The sequence below is a fragment of the Mus musculus genome, chromosome 6 (assembly GCF_000001635.26).
Source record: "Mus musculus strain C57BL/6J chromosome 6, GRCm38.p6 C57BL/6J".
Lineage (NCBI taxonomy): Eukaryota > Metazoa > Chordata > Mammalia > Rodentia > Muridae > Mus > Mus musculus.
In genome coordinates this window covers 140,727,912-140,749,583 of record NC_000072.6, presented here as the reverse complement: position 1 = coordinate 140,749,583, position 21,672 = coordinate 140,727,912, and the positions used below count along the sequence as shown (strand labels likewise).

The 21,672-nt window shown below is 43.8% G+C and overlaps 1 long non-coding RNA gene and 1 pseudogene across 7 annotated transcripts in view; one reads left to right on the top strand and one right to left on the bottom strand.

Moving 5' to 3' along the window:
• Gm30215 overlaps positions 1-21,672 on the bottom strand; it is a 146,613-nt gene that overhangs the window by 77,214 nt on the left and 47,727 nt on the right. The gene's annotated exons all lie outside the window — the stretch shown is intronic.
• On the top strand, positions 2,368-2,665 carry Rpl38-ps2 (ribosomal protein L38, pseudogene 2; annotated as a pseudogene).

Below are 21,672 nucleotides of genomic sequence, written 5' to 3'. Positions count from 1 at the left end.
TCACTACAAAAATATAAAGTAATCAAGATGTTTTAGTAATATGATTAATAAAGAGAGCGAAAGAGAGTTCAGTGGAATCTGGAAATAAATCATGCCTTTGGACTTAATTGTATTGTTTTTCCAATTGTATCAAAGCCATGGAGAAAGATGGTCTCTTAGCCAGATAATGCTGGGACAATTGCAGATCCATAAGCAGAAGACTAAAGTTAAACCATTCCCTCATGAAGTGACTAGCCTGGTATGTGTGAGGACCTGAGTCCAGGCTCCATTGTTGTGGGTGCATGTGAGAAACAGAAACAAATTCTAATTGAAGAGATCAGCTCAGAACTTCAGAATTTTCCAAATTTCGACTGGACCCCTCTCCTCCTGGAAGAGACAGGTCAGCAAGCATGTAGGCCAGAAGGGAGAGCCTGAGTAAGCCCCTACTACCTCATTCCCTAAAGACCGATCAGTTTAAAGGGCACACTGTTCCATCAATCATATTGTGCCTAGTTGCTGATACTCTATTCTGCCCCTGGAAGCTATATAAAAACTCGCTGAACGGCTACTGGGGGTCACTGCCTCTCCTTCGGGTCTGGAACGACCACAGTGCACTGGAACGATAAATTCCTCTTGCTTTTTGCATCAATCCCAGCTCCACATGGTTTACTCAGGGGGTCCCCATTAAGCTAAGGCTCATCAGAGTCTTACATAATGATCTTGAACTTGGTAACGATTTCACAACTGTGAACATTTCTCAACAATATCACAACACTGAAAAGCTTTAGTGCTTCATATTACAATACCAAAGAGGATTTAAAAACAAATCATAGAAGGTAAGAAAATATTTCAACCACATAATCAATAAAGGCTTAAAAACCAAAGAAGTCTTGCAACTCAACAATGAAAAGACAAATAAGCCAAATGAAAGGATGGGAGGAGGACTTGAAGAAACCTTCATCATCAAGAACATTGTATTTACCACTAGTCATTAAAGAAATGCAAATTCAGACCATAGTGTGATATTCTTAGCACCTACTAGAATAGCCATAATCAAAATAACAAACAAGTGTTGGCTGTGATGTGAAGACACTGGAATGCTATGCTTCTGGGACATGAACCACACAGCTGCTTTAGAAGCACCTGGGCAGCTCCTTACAAAGGGACGGGGGTCTAGAGAGGTGGCTAAGTCAATAAAGTACTCAGCACATGTCTTGATTTATTTTCCTGTTACTGAGATCAAATTCTCTAAAAAAGTAACTTAAGAAAGAGTTTGAGTCACAGTTCAAGGGAACAGTGAAGAAGTCAGCTGGTCACATCTTATTCACAATTAGAAATCAGAGAGTGATGGGTGCATGCTCACTTTATTTTCTCCAGTTTACACCTGCCCAGGGAATAGTTCCTGCCATAACTAAAATGGGTCTTCCCACATCAGTTAACATAATCAAGATGATTCTCCCACAGGCTTACTGAGGGACTCTCAGGTGATTGTAGATTTTGTCAAATCTGCATAATTAATGGTAACCATCATGACTCCACCTCTTGTCAATTTAATCCCAAAATAAGTCACTTTGAAGGCATAACCTTCCAATCCTTTACTCCTAGGCTCATGACTATCTTATAACATTATTTATATTCAATTTTCATTCAGTACAAAGTCCCCAGAATCATGAACAGTTCCAATACTTTCAAAGTTCAAAGTTTAACGCTGAGCTTATAAAAAGTTACCTATGTGTATTATATAATGGCTCAGAGTAAACATTCCCATTCCAAAATGGAAGAACCAGTGCCAAGTCCTGCATGGCTGCAGAAGGGATGATGTGACATGGTTCCTGCCCCTGGAGCAGAGCCAGCAGGGCAAGGGCCTCCACAAGTGTTGACAGCTGCCAGGCATAAGGCTTGTTTGCATAACAGTGTGCATATTTTAATGTTCCTCCTTTGGGGAATATTTTCCCTGTTAAGGTTAATTAGAAACAGCACGAGTCTGGGAAGCAAGAATGTGTTCCTCAGCACTATGGTGAACACAGTGACCATGAGGACAGCCCTTAAGGCTGTGGGAAAGAACTCTAAAAACATGAGTTCAAAAAAATATATGTGTGTGTGTGTGTGTGTGTGTGAATATATATATATATATATACATACACAGGATTTCTCAACTATACAAAATATAAGGATGTAATATGAATTATATGAGGGGCTTCACTGACCTAAAAGAGCAGAGGCAGTGACACTGTGAGACAGCTTGTCAGAAAGATGTTAAGGAAGGAGATAAAGAGATTTAGGGAGTGGTGATCACAAGCCAAGATCCCGCCCAGCTAGCTTATCTCTAAACTTACAGAGGCAGAAGGATCTCTGAATTAATTTGCTATGTTAAAAGGTGTACTTGCGGGTTCTCATCGCTGTGCGGACGCCAGAGCCGAGCCCGCGTCGCCATGCCTCGGAAAATTGAGGAGATCAAGGACTTTCTGCTGACAGCCCGGCGGAAGGATGCCAAGTCTGTCAAGATCAAGAAGAACAAGGATAATGTGAAGTTCAAGGTTCGCTGCAGCAGGTACCTTTACACCCTGGTTATCACAGACAAGGAAAAGGCAGAGAAGCTGAAGCAGTCCCTACCCCCGGGTTTGGCAGTGAAGGATCTGAAATGAACAAGCCCTCTGCGTGTGACTATTAAAAACCCTGAAAAGTGAAAAAAAAAAAAAAAAAAAAAAAAGGTGTACTTGCTGTCTTTTCTAAGTATCTAAGGACAGAGGACATAATATGCTGATTTGTGGGATAATCAAAAGGGAACACTGGGTAAAGATTGAATTAATATGTAAATAAATGAATGGGCATGTAAATAAATGAATGGGCTTTGGTGTGCAAGAGATGAGCTATCCAGAGAGCTTTTAGAATTTTTCTTGCAAGAGAGAACTGTCTTGAGCAGAATAAATGGTTGTTATTCTTTTGCCACTCCCAAACACCCCTTCCTCAGCATCTCTCTCCAAACCAACGCTGGTCCTTGGCAAACCAGGATAATTAGACTAATCAGCAAGGAACGACTTGATGATGAAAGCAAAGCCAAAAGCCAGCAGGGCAAACACTAAATCCTGGAGCTCTGTGACCAGCATCTGGTCTCACGATGATGTTACATTCTCGTCTCTGAATGGTTTAAGTAGTGAGGCATCCCCAGTTCTCCTGCTTTCGGGGCTCACAAATTCTCTTATGATGGCTCCATTCTGTGCATTAAGCTTTTCCAAGCAGACATCCCATGGTTCTGATGTCTCCACTGCAGATTGGGCTTCACCTTCATGGATTTTATACAGTGTCCTCTCAGGGCTTTCTGCAGGAACTCTGACACTGCCAAGTTTAATGATCCCTAACCCCAGATGATGGAAGAGGAGAATCGATTTCTGCAACTTGTCCTCTGACCTCTCAGCTGCTCTCCTTTCTTTCTTTCTTTCTTTCTTTCTTTCTTTCTTTCTTTCTTTCTTTCTTTCTTTCTTTCTTTCTTTCTTTCTTTCTTTTTTTTGTTGTTGTTGTTGTTGTTGAGGGGTGGCGGTACAGGGGGATAGTCAGTTTGTTTGCTTTCTTCAACTTTGCATAACACTAAGTTCCTAACATCAGAAATACTTAGTCAAGGAATATTGGTTTTTTCAAGACAGTTTTTTGTGAAGCCCTAACTGCCCTAGAACTCAATTTGCAGACCAGGTTGACCTTGAACTTACAGAGATCAACCTGGCTCTGTCTCCCAGGTGCTAGAATTAAAGGCACGTGACGCTGCTGCAGCCACCACCCCCTGAGTCAGCCACTCTTTGTATCCTACATCCTTGCATCATTCAGGCCTTCAAACCCACACCACATGAGGCCAACAGGATGGCTTAACAGACAAAGGCTGCCAAGTTTAATGATCCCTAACCCCAGATGATGGAAGAGGAGAATCGATTTCTGCAACTTGTCCTCTGACCTTCACACACATACACACACACAACAAATAAATATTTTCTTAAAGTACCACAAAGACAATGCAGCCAAGCTCTGCTACCAGCTCAGGATGAGCTTGGACCCTGGGACCTCAGCTGCATCAGCTCCTTTGTGTTGACAATGAGGAAATATTTTTCTAGTCAGTTGCTTTTTTGAGAAACAGAGACTCTCTTAAGCCTATGCTTTCTTCTTTTGAATAAATTTGGATCATCACAATAAGGAACCTCTGGTGAGTAGACCTTTGCTCACACTTAAGTCACACTGCACAGCGTGAGGACTTGAATTTGATCCCCTAGAAACCTGTGTTAAAGGCAGGTTGTGGCATCATTGCAATCCCAGTAACAGGGAGGCAGAGACAGGAAGGTAGCTGGGGTTGGCTGGGCAGCCAAATCTGTGAGCTCTGTGTGGGGCATGTGACTTAAGATCCTTGGAAGTGCCTTTGAGCAGAACGTTTACGTGCTGACAGCTGGTTCTCAAATGCCCAAGTGGACTTTCCAGAACTTCCATAGCCAACGGTAAAAGGAACCACAGGCTTTGAGAAGATGATAGATTAAGTGAGCTGTAAGTCACACAACCCCATGCATAACTAGAGAAAGACTCAAGAATCACTCCATTTGCCAAAAGGAGTGAGCACCATAAATCCAGAACCCCAAATGATAACACAGGACAGTTAGAGAACTAGGGGTTCTGAAAGCAATGAAGTGATATGGTCCCCAAATTACACAAGCCAGCTGTTTCTGCGCCTCTGTCAAAGGTGAGGTGCTCATCACAATTAATGGCAAGTTAGAGACACAGAGATAGAGGGATGATTAATAAAGCGTGCATCCTTTGGAGCAAAAGGATATTGAAACCCAACAAGATCCTGCACAACCAATATAAGTCAAAGGGTCAGGAGAATGAGGGTGCCCTGCCAAGAGGCAAAACCCCTTGTCCCATTTTGAGACTCAAAACTCACTAAAGTGGAGGTTGGGCTTCGAGAAAGACAGACCCCAAAATGAACACATAACATAATGATTTCCTTAATCCATTCCCAAGCTTTGGCCACTAGCTTGGGTAATCACACGTTGAAACATTCTGAGGCTGGTAGGAGGACGTTTGAGATGGCATTGGGACTTGGAGAATTAGCATGGCCATTGTCTCTGTTAGAGGATGATATCTGGAGTGAGGTGATAAACAGTCTTCATCCATCCCAGCTCTAAGGGCCCTGCAATAATTACTGGTCATTTTCCTAGCCATCCAATGTACACCTAAAGAAATGTACTCTGTAGCTGGCAAAAGCGCAGCCAGTTTCTTATCCCAAAGAGTGAAGTCTCTGAAGCTGCCTTGCTCACCCTTTGTCCAACAGAAAGCAGTATTAAGTCCCTGAGTGTAAGGTAAAGATCAGCACATCTTAGAGGCCCAAGAGAACGAATCAGCTGGTAAAGACACATGCCGCCAAGCCTTATGACTTGAGTTTGGTTCCCTGTCCTCCTGCCAGTGTAACCCCTCCTTCCTCAATAGAACCAACAAGGCAATTTGTAGACATTTCAACCGAAACAAGCACACAGAGGTTACACTTCTCTGCCCTCAGGGCATCAGCCAGTAACGAGGGAGGGAGAGAGAGAGCATGATTCTGAATAGAGTGGTTAACAATGACCATCAGGACAAGGTTTCACTCTGTCTGACCCTTAGGAGAGAATTCCACTTAAGTCGCAGCCAGCCCAGAGACCTCTTTACAGCAGAGCACATTCAGTAGTGAGATCCGCCATGGCAACCAAAGCATGTCACTCCAAGGCCGCCAGCCTGTCGTTAATAAACAGGCTATGAAAGACACGGCTGAGCTTTCTTTCCAGAGATGGAACTGGAGAACATGGGCTGCCATGTGTAAGAACACCCTCAGTGCCCCAAGTCAGCAGCTCACATGTCAGGTTCTCACCCAAAGAGGCAGAGATGAGAGGCATGGCTCACGGAACAAGAGGCTAGCGTACAAGTCACGCCATTTACAGTCGTTTAGCGATCCACTCACAGAAGTAGTGGCTCCCACACTTGTCTACAGATTTAGGGTTCCCGGCTCCCAAGAGACCTAGCAACTTTCAGTCCATGGTTGGTACCTAGACACTTGTAGTTCTTGGACCAAAGCAATATTGTATGATTTGCATCAAGGCGCAGCAGGTAAAGGTGCATACTGCCAAGCCTGACAAACAGTTTACTTCCCGGAGTTCACATGGTAGAAGCAGAGAACTGATGCCTGGAAGTTCTCCTGTAACCTCCAAACTCCGCTGTGGCATGCTCTCAATAAAACAAATACATAAATGTTCACAACTCGATGGTGGGAGGGAAAGAGGGAGAGAGGGAGAAAGGGAAGGAAAGAGGGAGGAGGGAGGGAGGGAGAGAGAACATGATTCAGAGTAGAACAGTTAACAATGATCATCAGGACAAGGGAAGACAGGCAGGCAGGAAGCACTTTATTCTATACCCAAGTGACCCAGCCAGGCATCTCTGAGTCTTCTTTATCCCAAATTAGAAAGTAAACTGATGACTACAGGAGCTACAGACTACAAGAGACATGCTAAGGTCTGGAAACCCACACCAAACTTAAGCCATTTAGGCCAAAGGTAGAAGCTGAGGGCAACACAGGTAACAGAGGAAGTAATTGCCACCCAAGCAGAGATTTCTACAACAGGCACCCAGTTTGCCTGGACAGCTTACCTCACTAGAAGGCAACTCAGCACAGCCCTGAAAGCTCTTCTCTTGGAGATGATAGCTTAAGGCATATTTGAGTAGCACAAGAGTGAAGTGATTGCTAAACATTGAACCCCATCCCTTTAAGACCATAGATTCATCTCTCCCGCTGCTAAAGTGTTATCAGCTAACAATCTGCCACCCATCAGAACATTCTAGAAATTGACACTGGCTGAGGAAAGCCTCCTCACACAATGTCAGTTTCTCTCGCCATCTACCAGAAGCCACCTGAATCAATGACTGATTAAGATAGCATTTTAACAGCCTGGCCTTTCACCTCAGTGCAGGACAAATCAGCCAAGCATGTACCCTTTCCCCTGGCGTTTGATAAGATTGTCTAACAGCTAATCAGGTCTTTCTGCTCTGCCTTCCTCCAGCGTGTTTATCCTGAGCCCACTCCCATGAGAACCTTCAAGCTTTTGTATTTCTACCTCAGAGTTTGGTATCTGGAAGACTAGACCAGCAGAGCTTCTAATTGTACCAAAATGGAGACAAATTTCAACCTTGCTCTTTTAATATCTTCTCCCTAAATTAATATTGTTCCAGCTCATCTCTTGGTTTTTGCTAAATTATCCTAGTTATCCCTAATTAAATTATTATCAAACAGCCTTGTAGAATTCTACAGAATGTTTGTTTCAGTTCTCCCAGGGCATGGTGGTGCTATCTTTAGTCTGAATAGATTACCTCACTTAGAAGAATTCGAAGCTGAGTTTTATGTCCTTTAACCTCCTCCTCTCTTCCTTTCTTGGAAACAATGGACCCCTTTCCAGAGCAGAATTAATCTTCAGTCCTTGGCATTCACCCTATGGCTTCCTGACTTCTTATAAACAGTATTCTCTCTCTCTCTCTCTCTCTCTCTCTCTCTCTCTCTCTCTCTCTCTCTCTCTCTCTCTCTCTCTCTCTCTCTCTCTCTCTCTCTCTCTCTCTCTCTCTCTCTCTCTCCCTCTCTCTCTCCCTCTCCCTCTCCCTCTCCCTCTCCCTCTCCCCTTGGTTTCCTTTTTTTTCTTTATTAACATCTTAAATATTACTCCATCAAAGACTTAACCCCCTCTATACTAAGAGTCTTTCCTTTTAATGAATAAGGAGGAGGAGCAAGATGGAGGAGAGGAAGAAAAAAATAGAACCTCAACCCTTGAAGTCTCACTGGTTCTTGACAAGTGTGTTAGTTCCCTCTTCTTCACTACCTAACAGTGACCTAGAACTGTAAGACTCCGGGAGCCCTAGCTTACCGGGGACCCCCAAGTAAACCACATGGAGCCAGGATCAATGAAAAAGTAGGAGGAATTTATTGTTCCAGTGTACTGGGGTCGTCCCAGACCCAAAGGAGAGGGAGCGACTCCTGGTACCCATTCACCTGAGTTTTTATTTGGTTTCCAGGGGCAGAATAGAGCATCAGCAACTAGGCACAATATGATTGGTGGAACAGTACACCCTTTAAACTGATTGGCCTTTAGGGAATGAGGTGACAAGGACTTCCCATGTCTAAACATGGGCAACAGTCCTGTGGTTTGAGGAATGTTAATTAACCTCTCCCTTCTGGAGAGGTAAGTGTTTCATGACCTTCCCAAAGTTCCTGAGCTGACCTTTTCAGAACAACCACTGTATTTACTTCATGTGGGGTCCCAGCATTTTTTAGTTTTATAATTTTGCATATTGGCCCCTCAACTTCCTCCCATCCCTGCCCACCCTCTCTGCAAACCTGTCTTGCACATTTATATCTGTTTGTTTTGTTTTGGGACACTGACATTAACCAAGGCCACCAGTGTGACCCTGGAATTGGAGCCCTGCCCTGGGAGCCTGGCGGGCTTAGCAGAGGGTACACAACTACAGGCAATAATATCCCCTCTACCAGATTATGTCAATAGCCAGTCGTTCAGACGGCACCTCTTTGACTGATTGTTGACAGGGCCAATTCTGTTTGTCTCAATTAACTACCATCTGGATTCTATCTACAACTATCTCAAACTCAGGGAGTATAGTCTGTTAGGATCGACCCAGAAGACAGAGCAACCAAATCATAGGCAACCGGTCACAGGTACTGCATGTGAGGAAGCAGAGAAATGGATGCTGATGCTTCGATCAATGCTTTTGATCCAGTCTGGGACACCAGCTCATAGACTGGTGGCTCTCACAGTGAGAGAAGGTCTGCCCACCTAATTTAATGCAATCTAGAAGCTTCCCTCACAGACACACCGGGAGGTTTGACTCCTAAAGAGTTCTAGATCCTGCCAAGCTGACGGTCAGTATTCACCATCATAAATGACATCGACATCAATCAAATGGAACAAGATGGGTGGAGTAAGACTTGATTCGAGGTGTTATCGTTTCACTTTAGAGTACACTGAGATGTTCATAGACATCCAGATGATATGGTTATGTAAGCGGATGAATATATGATCCTACAGTTCTGGGACTGTGACAGAAATGCATGCCTCATAACATAGGTACACCTATGTGATGAAGGCCACCTGAAGTTTTGGAGAGAAAATCAGAAGTCAGTGCTTCCATCTTCTCACATAACAACGTGACTTAATGCACGGTGTGTTCCTTTTTATCAACTCTAGGAATATAAAATCATACAAGAGGTAATAATCATTTAGAAATCAGTGAGGGGTGGCTCAGGCTGATCTTCAAGAGGACCCAAGTTTGACTGCCAGGAAGCACAACAGCTGGTCCACTACCACCTGGGACTCCAGTTACAGGGAATCTAATGCTCTTCTCTAGACGCTGAGGGTACCTGTGCTCACACATAGACATTTACACAAATACATACATGTACACATAATTAAAAATAAATCTTTTTAATCATGATAATATATATCTTTCCCAAAAGGTGTTTTCCCCAAAGAGATGGCTTTTAATTGTCATGTCCCTTCACATCATGTTAAGACTGGAACTTTTAAGGGTGACCCAGGAGGCTGTGCTGATTGACCTTGGGGGAATAATCCCCAAGACCCTCGAGCACTCCATTCAGTAAATGGTGTAGCTTTGATATATAAATGCTTACTTAAGATATCTATGAAGTGATTTTCTCTTTTGTATCTATGAAATGAAAACTGTATATCTTCTTTGAAAATTTCATTTAGAGATACCATTCATAAAAAGACTCAATTAAGTATATGAAACTTTGCCCACTGGGGCCTGTACTGTTCTTCTCTGAGACAGTGTAAGCTTTTTTCTGTTCTAAGCCCATCTCTGGAGCAAAAAATTGAAAAGATTAAATTTCATTAAGAAGAATAACTGTGCTGTCATAATAAGAGTCTCACAAGATCCTGTGTAAACTACCCAGGGCTTGGAAACACACTGCTCATATGTACTTGTTCTGTCTGTCTGTCCATCTCTTTTTCTGTCTTTCTCTGCTTTTCTCTCTGTGTGTCTCTCTGTGTCTCTCTTTGTGTTTCTCTCTCTGTCTCTGTGTCTCTGTCTCTCTCTCTCTCACACACACACACACCACAAACACACAAACACACACACACACTCAGCCTCCTATATTCTGCCTCTGATTTGAAATGAACCAGAGGAGTTTAGTGTAGTTTTCCTTTGCTGTTTAAATTCCTCATACATGTATATAATACGTTTTGATCATCAATCCACCACTATCTCACTCCAATTCCCTATAACGCCCCCACCATGCCACCCCATCAACTTACAGAAGAGTCCAGAAATTCCATTCATTTTTGACAGTATATCCAGAAGGGGTCCTTGCCCTAATCCACACTTGATCCGCTACAAACCATAGCTACAGTCTCGGGCTGTACTTAAGTAATTCCACTGACTGGGCCTTCCCACCTCTCTGAAGATATAGACTCCCCAGCTGTCTCTGCATCATGGATTTCCTCTGTACAGAAACCCCCACTGCAAGACCAATAGGCATCCCACACGCTGTTGAATGGCCTCCAGTGATGGGGATCCCATATGAACTTCCAAGGGCCATCAGTACTTTGCGGAGCCATCCTTGAAGAAAACTTTATATTGGTCATGGAGTCAGATGTTTGCCTGCATGCCCCATTAGATACAAGCATGTGTGACCCTGCATAGGCACCTGTAGTCTCCCCTCCCCCAGCCTGAAACCTGCTTGCTCAGGGGTGGAGCTTCCTGCTCATTCGTTCTGCCACGCCCACTGCTGGAACCTGCGGAGCCACACATGTGCTCACCTTTCTACTGGACCAGAGATTATTTGGCCGGAATCGGGTCCCCTCCCCCTTCCTTCATAACTAGGGTCGCAACAATAAAATTTGAGCTTTGATCAGAATGAATTTGTCTTAGCTCCGTTTCTTCTTTCGCCCTGTCTAGATTCCTCTCTTACAGCTTGAGTAGCCATATCAGTCGAACCGTTCACATTGCAAGCTGCTGGCGGCCGCAACAGGCACCTACTGGCCCTATGAAGGGAGTGGGTTCCTTTACTCATTCCCCTCACACAGCACTTTCTCTGTACCCATGCACCCTGCCAGAACATGCCAAAAACACACTCAGTAGGTACAGGACAGTCATTTGGGTTTATCTATAAATACATTTTTCTTGGTAATCATTTGTTAGTACTGAGCTGTAGACAGGCGTCTTCAGAATTGCTGACTCTACTGGGAAATGATGGTGTATGCCTTTAACCCCAGCACTTGAGAGGCAGAGGCAGGTGGATCTCTGAGTTCAAGGCCAGCCTGGTCTATAAAGTGAGGTCCAGGACAGACAGGGCTACACAGAGAAACCCTGTCTCAAAAACAAAAACAAAAAAAGAATGAATTGCTGATTCTGTTTTACCATTGGGTCACCCCTTTGGAAATCATGATTCTAGCAAGCCTAGAGAAGCCAGGCATTGTGGCTTATGCCTGTAATCCAGTCCTCAGAAGACTGAGGCAGGAGGATCACTGTGAGTTTAAGACCAATGTGAGCTTCAGAGTGAGTTCAGAAAAGCAACTTAACAAGAAAACAAGAACCTCTTTGGGACCCCATCCTGACTTTAAGAACTAGCAAAAAGATAAGCACAATGTATTTTCTCTCATGCATAGAGCACTGACTGCTCTCCTAGAAGACCAGAGTTCAATACCCAGCAACTACACGGCAGCTCAAAATCATCTGTAACTCCAGTTCCAGGGCATTCAACACCCCCTGTGGCCTTCATGGACACCAAGAATGCACACTGCGCATAGACAAACATTCAGGTGAAACACATATACTTAAAATAAAAAATTTTAAATTTAAATTAAAAATAGCTTCACAGTAGGAAGGCTGAGCGTAAAGGAGTAGGAGAGGGCTATGGAGAAAGTGTGTGGTAGAAGAGGGCGGGTGCAGCACTGGCCTCCCTTTTACTCTATATTTTATTTTTAAAAGATTTATTTATTTATTATATGTAAATACACTGTAGCTGTCTTCAGACACACCAGAAGAGGGAGTCAGATCTTGTTACGGATGGTTGTGAGCCACCATGTGGTTGCTGGGATTTGAACTCTGGACCTTCAGAAGAGCAGTCGGGTGCTCTTACCCACTGAGCCATCTCACCAGCCCCCTACTCTATATTTTAAGACAGGGTAATAGTAAATTGTTCAAGCTGGCCTTGGACTTGCGATCCTCTTACCTCAGCTGAGAGAGGCCTGCACCATCCATTGGTATCATGATCTTCAGTATACTGTAAACAGCAAGAAGGCAGGGATAAACCGCATCTGCACTTACATTGAATAACAGCTTTTAATGGCCTTTAATATGGCTCCCAGGTCTGTTGAATCTCTGTATTAATTCCATGGCTCAGATCATCGTTGTGCATTCACATTGAGACCTACCATTACACAAGTTGTGATGTCCCTTTCAGACTTCCTGCTGCTGCCAGTTGGAGTCATGTGACCAGTGCATACTGGGGAATGGCTACAACTGTGTCATGAAGCCAGGAAGGAGAGGATAGCACACTGAGAAACAGCTGAGACAACACCTCAAGAACAACCAGGGGTGACTCAGGTCTCTCTGAGGCCACAGTCCCTCTAAAGAACTGTGTGGTGAGAGACTGCCATATCCGGGGATCCATCCCATAATCAGCTTCCGAACGCTGACACCATTGCAAACACTAACAAGATTTTGCTGAAAGGACCCAGATATAGCTCTCTTGTGAGACATGCCGGGGCCTAGCAAACACAGAAGTGGATGCTCACAGTCAGCTATTGGATGGATCACAGGGCCCCCAATGGAGGAGCTAGAGAAAGTACCCAAGGAGCTGAAGGGATCTGCAACCCTATTGGTTGGAACAACAATATGAACTAACCAGTACCCCGGAGCTCTTGACTCTAGCTGCATATGTATCAAAAGATGGCCTAGTCGGCCATCAATGGAAAGAGAGGCCCATTGGACTTGCAAACTTTATATGCCCCAGTACAGGGGAATGCCAGGGCCAAAAAGTGGGAGTGGGTGGGTAGGGGAGAGGGGGGGGAGGGTATGGGGGACTTTTGGGATAGCATTGGAAATGTAAATGAGGAAAATACCTAATAAAAAATATTTTAAAAAAAAAAGAAAGTGGGTGGGTATTCAATAGGATGCATTTGAGTTCAGTGTCTGCCCCTTATTAAAAAAAAAAAAAAAAAAAAGGCAAGGTTACTCTAAAAAAGAAGAAGAAGAAGAAGAAGAAGAAGAAGAAGAAGAAGAAGAAGAAGAAGAAGAAGAAGAAGAAGAAGAAGAAGAAGAAGAAGAAGAAGAAGAAGAACTGTGTGGTAACTCCAAGGTGGCCCAGTGGGTACAGAAACCTGCTGACAAGCCTGCTAGCATGAGTTCCATCCTGGGGACCCATATGGTGGAAGGAGAGAACCAATTCCCACAAGATGTCCTTTGACCTCGGCATGCATTCTATGGCATGGGCACACTCACTCACATAAATAAATAAATAATTTTTAAAGCACTGCTTGAAGGTGGGAAAGGGACTCGGGTCTTCATTCCAGGGCTCAGCTTGTCATTGGATAAGCAAGTACACTTATCTAATCAAAGTGGTTTTCTCCCTGGGAAGGCAGCAAACAGAGAACAAGTGCCTCTATCCCGGATGGAGCCACGGAGTCAGGTTTCCATGCACACCTCACCTACCTGCAGAAGAGGAAAGATGGCAAGACTTCAACTCCAGCATTTCTCCATAGGGAGGCCTCTGTTTTTAAGTTGCCAAGCATTACTCCCTCCTGACCATCCTTTCCCAAACACTAGATATTTGCCGAATGATTCACCGTCAAAATGAAGTGTGAATATCCACGTGGAATTACTTGTAGTCCCTTAAATGGCGTGTCTTGGGGCCTCTGTCTACAGTTTTGATTAATCAAAATAAATTATCCAAAAACAACTTGCCATTTGTGTGTTTATATGATTGTAATCAGTGTGTGTATTTCTCCCTCGGTAGTGTCTTCTTTGGAAAGACCAAAAAGACTCTGAGTCCATAACAACCAGGGCCACAGTGCCTTCTCAGAGAGTTATAATAAGCAACCATCGGGTCAATCCCGACGAGCCAGGAAATGGTAGCCTTTTCTCTCCCTTGCCTGAATTGACAGATCAGACACATCAAACTGGCGAGATCCAAACTTACCCCTTCCTCAAATCAGCTAGGACATAGATGCCTAAGATTGTATTGTATCAGTGACCATGGTGCTTAGTATAAAGTTGGCAATGCCCTTACAGTCAAAGCCTTGCCTTATTTCTGCCTCTGCTGCTCTCCACTGTTGATAGAGGACCTTTCGCTGTGTCTTACAGTTCTACTACCTTGAGTATTAAAATAGGTGTGACATCATCTCCATTCCAAGGATTCATAAAATGACACAGATAGCCGTGACCGGAGTCCGTCATAATCAACACACATCTACAACTCAAGGCGAACATTTTCCTTTATGTGCAGGTATGTGTGTGACTGTGTGAGTTCATGTGTACCATGTCTTTAGGCATCCATGGAGGCTAGAAGAGAGTTAGCCATCCCCTAGAACTGTAGTCCTCTAGAACAAGAAGCACTCTCAAGTACTGAGCCCCGTCTTCAGCCCATAGCATTTTATGAAGTCTGTGATTCAGACACCTCACAGTGTGTGATACGGTTCCACACCCCGCGGCAAGTGTTGTGATTCTCCCAACAGCTCTGTGGACTGGGTTAGTTTGTATTCCTGTTTCACAAAGGAGGAAGGTGATCTTTGAAGAGAGCAACCCAATAAGCTCACAACCCAGCAGAGCCACATCTGCCTCTCACTCTGGCCCCCCTTCTCAGTCATTAAAAAAAAAAAAAAAGAACATTTTCCTTATAATTTTTTGTTATTTTAATTGCTTATAAACTAGGATGGCTGTTTTGCCCTTCAGGCAGAATCTCATGAATCGGAGGCTAACCATGAGCCAATGTACGTAAGTATGTACGTGGGTGTCACTGTGTGGCCAGAGTTGACTGTGAACTCCTGATCCTCCTGGTCCTACCTCCCAAGTGCTGGGATCACCGATGGGCACCATCACACTCAAGTCCTGTTTCACAGGTGGGCATCATCACAGCCAAGTGCTGGCATCAGAGACAGGCACCATCACACCCACTTTCCAGGTGATATTTTTACTACTTCACAGCCTAGTCAGTCGATAGATTTTATCCACGTGTGGGTTCGCATACATGAGGTACGAAGATTCATCTAAGAGTACTTCACAAAGGTTACTCAGTGGTTTCCACTAAGTGATTATCTACTCCCAAGTACGTACAGTAAGCTGCTATGTCCAAGAATGTATGAGAATGGTCAAGGCAGTATTGTTGGTACTAACAGAGAGGTAGGTGTAGACTTTTTATGCAATATTCCAATGCATACAACAATAAGGACGAAGAAAGAACAGCTTCATGCAACAGGAATAAATCTCACAAATCTAACGGTCAGTCAGTGATACTGGGACACTGGGTCACCAGATCTGTGCAACGACAACCATCAGGATAATGCTCAGGAATCAGGGGGGGCTCTTCGATGTGGGCAGAAACAAGCAAAATTGTTTTTTGTTTTAAGGTTAAGCTAGGGTTTACGCTGCAGGCTGCAGTGACGACAGAAGGGCTGAGCTTCTACGTCGGGTCTGCCCCGTGTTCCAATACAGGCAGCTGCAGTTTGTGGAGCCTGGCTGAGCTAGAGACTGCAGTCTGCTCGTGTCCGCACTTTGTTTTCCTCTGATTTTCTTCACCTACTACAGCTGGAACCTGCTGGCTTGCACAACTAAGCCGTTAGCGCTTCAGGAGCCAAGCCCGCCACCGCCTCAGCCGGAGGCTCGGCACCCCCAGTGAGCGCTGCCTGTGATATCTGGGTTCGCTTGTTTACTATCCTCCTAAGCCTGTCCTGCTCTTCCCGTGCTGGTGAGAACAGATTCTAGTGGATTTCAGAAACTCATTATTCATCTCTAAATTGCAATGGGAACCATAACACAATCGCAGGAAAGCAGTTCACCATCCAAGCCTAAAACAAGGATGGACCGCACACAAATCCTTCTTTCAAACATTCACTGTGGAGTCCCTTTGATCCCAACGTCTCCCGTTTAAACTCACACTGAACTTCACTGTATAATTTTAGAGCTTTGCTAAGGATGAATTCTTACTACAAACTGGAGGATTTTATATTAACCCTCTTGCTCCTGACAGTTCGTTTTCGAGGTCAAAAACAATATTAATTCAATTTCATGTTTTATTAAATGATACAATGACATTCCAAATCCTCTCTAGTCTCAACTGTAACTCTTTCCCAGCTTTGATTAGTCTATCCCATCAGAACCATAGCAACTAGGACCGCCCCCAGAACCATAGCAACTAGGACCGCCCCCACACCTGGAGAGATATAAGTCAGCTGATAACTTTTCCAAAGGAAATAATTCCTGGTGCAAAATTAGCAATGAACACTTCCTATTGAGAGAATTTTTTGGGGGGGGGGGGGGGGTCTTGTTCGATGGTGGGGAAGGAGTGTGCCTGTGTGTGTCTGTGTGTGTCTGTGTGTGCCTGTGTGTGTGTGTGTGTGTGTGTGTGTACACGTATGTGCACATGTATGAGAACACATGTGGAAGCCAGGAGGCAATGTTGTCTTCTTCAATCAAGATCCACCTTATTTTTTAAGACAGAACCTTTCACTGAACCTAGAGGTCACCAATGTGGCTAGATTGGCTGGCCAAAAGCCCCAGGGAGCTTCCTGCCTCTGCCTCTCTCTCCAATGTGGGGGGTTATAGGCTCATATCACCACCGTGGGTTTTAAACATGGATGCTGGGAATCCAGTCTTAGCTCTTCATAATTTCACAGCTAACACTTCATCTACTGAGTCATCTCCCCAGCCCACTGTTTTTAAACTTTATAGTCAACTACATTATAGAGCATTATCACGTAATTATAATTTCTAACAAAGAATCTGGACTTGAAGTTAGAGAGCATACTTGTACGGCAAACATAAAGACCTAAGTTCAAATCCCCAGCACCCACGTAAAAAACATTGGCAATAGACACACACACACCTGTAATCCCAGCAATGGGTATAGTAGGCAGGCAGATCTCAGAAATTCACTAGCCAGCTAGCCTAGCCAGAATGGTGAACTTATGGTCACATGAGAGACTCCTCTCCATACAATAAGCAGAGAGAGAGCTATAGTCGAAAACACACTGGGTGTCTTCCTCTGGCCTTCACACAACAGCATATAGGGAGCCCACAAGGAAGTGCATATTTGCACACTTACAAGCATGCACAACACACACCATTTGGTGTAAACAAATCAGAATTCACATCTGTAATTCTTGAGGCAGAAGGGTCAAGAACTCAGTCAACCTTGACTGCGTACTGACTTTGAGTCTAGTCTAAAAATCTGGCCTAAATAGTTTCTAAATTGTGTGCTATCAGGGTAAAACCTACATGAAGACAAACACATTCAGATGTGGTGCACACCCTTAATCCCAGTGTGAGGGAGGCAGAGGCAGGAGGATCTCAGGGAGCTGAAGGCCATCCTGCTCTGCACAGCAAGTTCCAGGTCAGCCTACATAATGAGACCATGTCTTAAAAAAAAAAAAAAAAAAAAAAAAAAAGCTTAAAGAAAAATAAAAGCAAATACAGGTAAATAAATCTACTTTATCCTTTAATAAAGAGAAAAAAAAACTCTACGACTTGACAGAATAGTCAAATTCTCTTGTAATAGTTCAAAATCCTTAACCAGTGAAAATGTGCACACTTGTAAATCATCCAGTCTAATAAAAGTATGATAGAGTCGCTGGTAAATGATTTTAATATTTAGGTTTCCAAAGCTGCTTTAATGACTGACAATTGTGTGGGAGGGGAACTTTGTAAGCCTGGCTGTTCCTTTGGAAATGACTGTGACCCACAGGGCCAGGCTTCTTCCTCTGAGTGACAGTGATCTCTATGGCAACCCCCCATCTGCTTCCCACTACTTCCACAGGCTTTTCAAATTAAGCTTACATATGTCAGTGTTCCAGGATTATCTCTGTGTTTGCACAAGCCATATGGCTCATTGACAGAGCTGATTATGCCAATAACATTAGGGAAATATTTAAATGTCATGTCTGTCTGTTATGTAAGAAAAAAAATAACGTAAAATGAGAATGAAGCTGGCAGGGAAGGCACTCTTGCTATAAATATTCATTCGTGATTGATACAGTTTGGGTTTGGTTTTGTGAGACAAAGCCCCATGTAGCACAGGCTAGCCTCACACTTACTGCATAGCCAAACAATGAACTCCTGACTCTACCAGCCAAGTGCTGGAATTGCAAGCCATCGTACCCACCTAATAGTCAATCATTAAGCCAACAATCACCATCTTCTCTTTGAGCTCTAAAACACTAAGTGGCTCGAATTCTATGAATATTCTAAACAGAATATCCTTGAGTTTAACAAATAGGCAACCTGCAGAGATAGCCTGGGGTTCCCAGCAGAACTGTGCAGGAGCATCCTTGGTAGAGGAACTGTACAGCTATTGCTGAGAATTGTATCCCTTTCAAATGCAAAACTCACTGACATCGAGAGACTATAAATCAAGCAAATTTGGAAACTCTCCTCACTGCCAAAGCCTACTTGTGTTACTAGAGAGGATCTTTGGAAATTATTGGGTCCATCAGAAGTGCCCTGAACTGCTTAAGGTTAATCCTTTAACCGTGATTTATTCTTCTGCCATATCTAACAATGACCTCCAGTCATTGGGTCTGGGAGAGGAGAAGCCAACAGAGCTCTTAACCCCTAGCCACCAAAACTTTGAAAAGCAAATATATTAATGACTGCATTTCCTGTTTCGGAAACTATTCCTTTAAGGAGACTTTCTTGAAACTGTAGGGTCTAATTTTAGATGACATTGTTAAATGGGTCTTTTTATTTTTTTAAGCACATTGGTTTCCCTTGCATCTGGAGGAGGAATATGTGTGTCCCATAACCATACCAAGCTGCCCTGTTGTAATTCCCTCCACCACTCAAACTTGACCCCATGCCCCACATCTCCCGTATGTTTCCATCGACTTTGAAATTCCCAGTAGAAACATTCTCGCTTGAGAATCTGGGCTCTATCCATCTCCCTAGCAAAGAGCAGAACTCTGAGAAAACAGAATAAGGTATGTTTTCATTGGGGTTCTGTCAAAAAAAAAAAAAGCAGATAGAGGTGATGGATAAGGGAAGAAATGTTTTACAAGTTGGGCAAGGCGTTCAATAGTGGCAAGAATATTACCTAAAGCACAGACACGGAAGGCCAGAAATAAATTCATGTTTTAGTTTATTCGAGGTGACAACTGCCCTAATACAGTAATTCTTAATGGTTTGGATCTCTTTGACTATTCAGTAAAATGCTACAGGTCCTTCCTACAATATTCTCAAAGGTGTGCTATGTCACATAGAATGGCATGTGATCTGCTCGCCTTTCTTACGGCAGAAAACGCCATCCTACAGGCATGCTCTAATCTTGTTTCTTGTTGCTGTGATAAAATGCCCTCACAAAAAAGCAACTGGGGGGCGGGGAGGGGGGGGAGATGGGACTACTTGTCTTACAGTCCAGGGCATGGTCCATAATGAAGGCAAGAATTTTTCACAGCTAGCAAGGTCACGTGCAGTCAGTAGCAGAGAGAGATGACTGCACCAATACTCAATGCACAGGGTACCTTCAGTAGCTGTTATCTAATATTATGATGATTAGTGCTCAGTCATAAAATAATCTACTCCAAAGTTAGCATCCTAAACCAGTGTATAACTTCTCCTACCACTGACCAAACTCTGCCAAGAAGCAGCTGGAGGGAGGAGGGGTTTATTGTAGTTCTGTTTGTGGTTCACCCTGGTAGAGAAGGCATGGAAGCAAGGGCTTCCACAGCAGTTAGGGGGTTGCTTCTGAGAACCCCCCCTCCTTCACCTCATTCGTGGTGGAACAGGACTAGAGAACACACAGGAAGCAGAGCCTGGCCATCAAAGCTCAGAGCCTATCATCCTGTTACCCCTGTGGCTTACTTCTGGCAAGGTTCCAACTCCTAAAAGTTCCCCAGCCGTAGAACAGTGCCACCTGCTGGGCAGTAAGTGTTCAAGCATGCAACCCTATGGGTAACATTTCACATTCAACAGCCAATACACTTTATGAACTAGGAATTGCTTTTAGCGTTGGCGTCCACGAATTGAGCAACCTTAGCTTTATCTGTACACTTGAGTTTTGTAACATGATTGTTTTTATTTTTATTGATGTGTATGTATGTTTGTATGTACATTATGTGTGTGCAGGTGTCCACAGAGGCCAGAAGAGTATGTGGTATATCCCAGATATGAAGTTACAAGTCGTTATGAGCTGCTTAACATGGGTGCTAGGAACCAAACTGGGTCCTCTGTAGCAGCAACAGATGCTCTGAACCACTGAGCTATCTCTCCAGTACCTTATAAGAACTTAACAATGTCTCACTTCAGAAAGAAAGAAATCACGTTGGGCACAGAATATGATTTTGTTGAGTTGTCCTGGACAAGGGTCCAAAGCCTGAACTTAACGCAGCTTTCTAACCAATTAAGTAATTACTCTTATATGCAATTAAAATGCTCTTTGACTCTCTGTGGAATGTGCCCTAACATTACCCACCCCCTTCGACAAAGCTGGATGATGACGTAAGAAAAGATTAAGTAAGAACACTGGAAGTGGGCTGGAGAGATGGCTCAGTGGTTAAGAGCACTGGCTGCTCTTCCAGAGGTCCTGAGTTCAATTCCCAGCACCCACATGGTGGCTTGAAGAGTGGAAAATTACTAGCAACCTGTCAGGTTCATAAACACTTGGGTCATAAACACTTGGTCCTTGAGCCTCAGCCACTCCCGGAACATACCTTACCTTTCCTGAAACAATCATAATGTTCCAACGACCTCTATGGAATGTCTCAACGCCCCAGGAGTGTTGCCTAAGGTAGCACATGACCTAGCCGTTAAGAAAATTTATGGTTTTAAAATTCCCCTTTTCCTCCTCCTGGTTTGTGGTTTTTGCCTTTATAAGCTCTGTAAAATTTCAGGCCGGGGTCGAAACTCCTCTACTCCTTGCTTGGTGTATGAGTCTCGACCCCAGCATGCTGGCCTGAGCTCTCGTTCTGTCTCGCTTTCAATAAAAATTCCTCGTGTGATCACAAAGTCCGGTCTTAGTGTCCCACTGGGTGCGCGACGTTCCCGAGACTTGAGTGAGGGTCTCCCTTCGGGGGTCTTTCAGGCTCACAACCACTTGCAATGTGATCTGATGCCCTCTTCTGGCATGTAAGTGTATATGCAGATAGCGCACTCACATATATTAGATAAACAAATAAATCTTTAAAAAGAAAGAATATTGGAAGCGGGACAAAAATTTTGGGAGCCAAAAAATGTAAATTTTGGATAATGGGAAATTTTTGAATTCAGAAAAGCTGGGCTAGGTGATGTTATTTTCACCACGTGCTCTAAATAAAACAAGAAAGAGAAATTCTTCCGAGCCTTTCAAGGAGCACGCCAACCAAATGGGAAAAGCCATCTTCATTTGTATGAGGAATAAAACTGTACTAAAAATACAGGGCATGAGCAAGATAATGACTTTAGCATGCTACCGTAGAAGCCCTTGTCCGG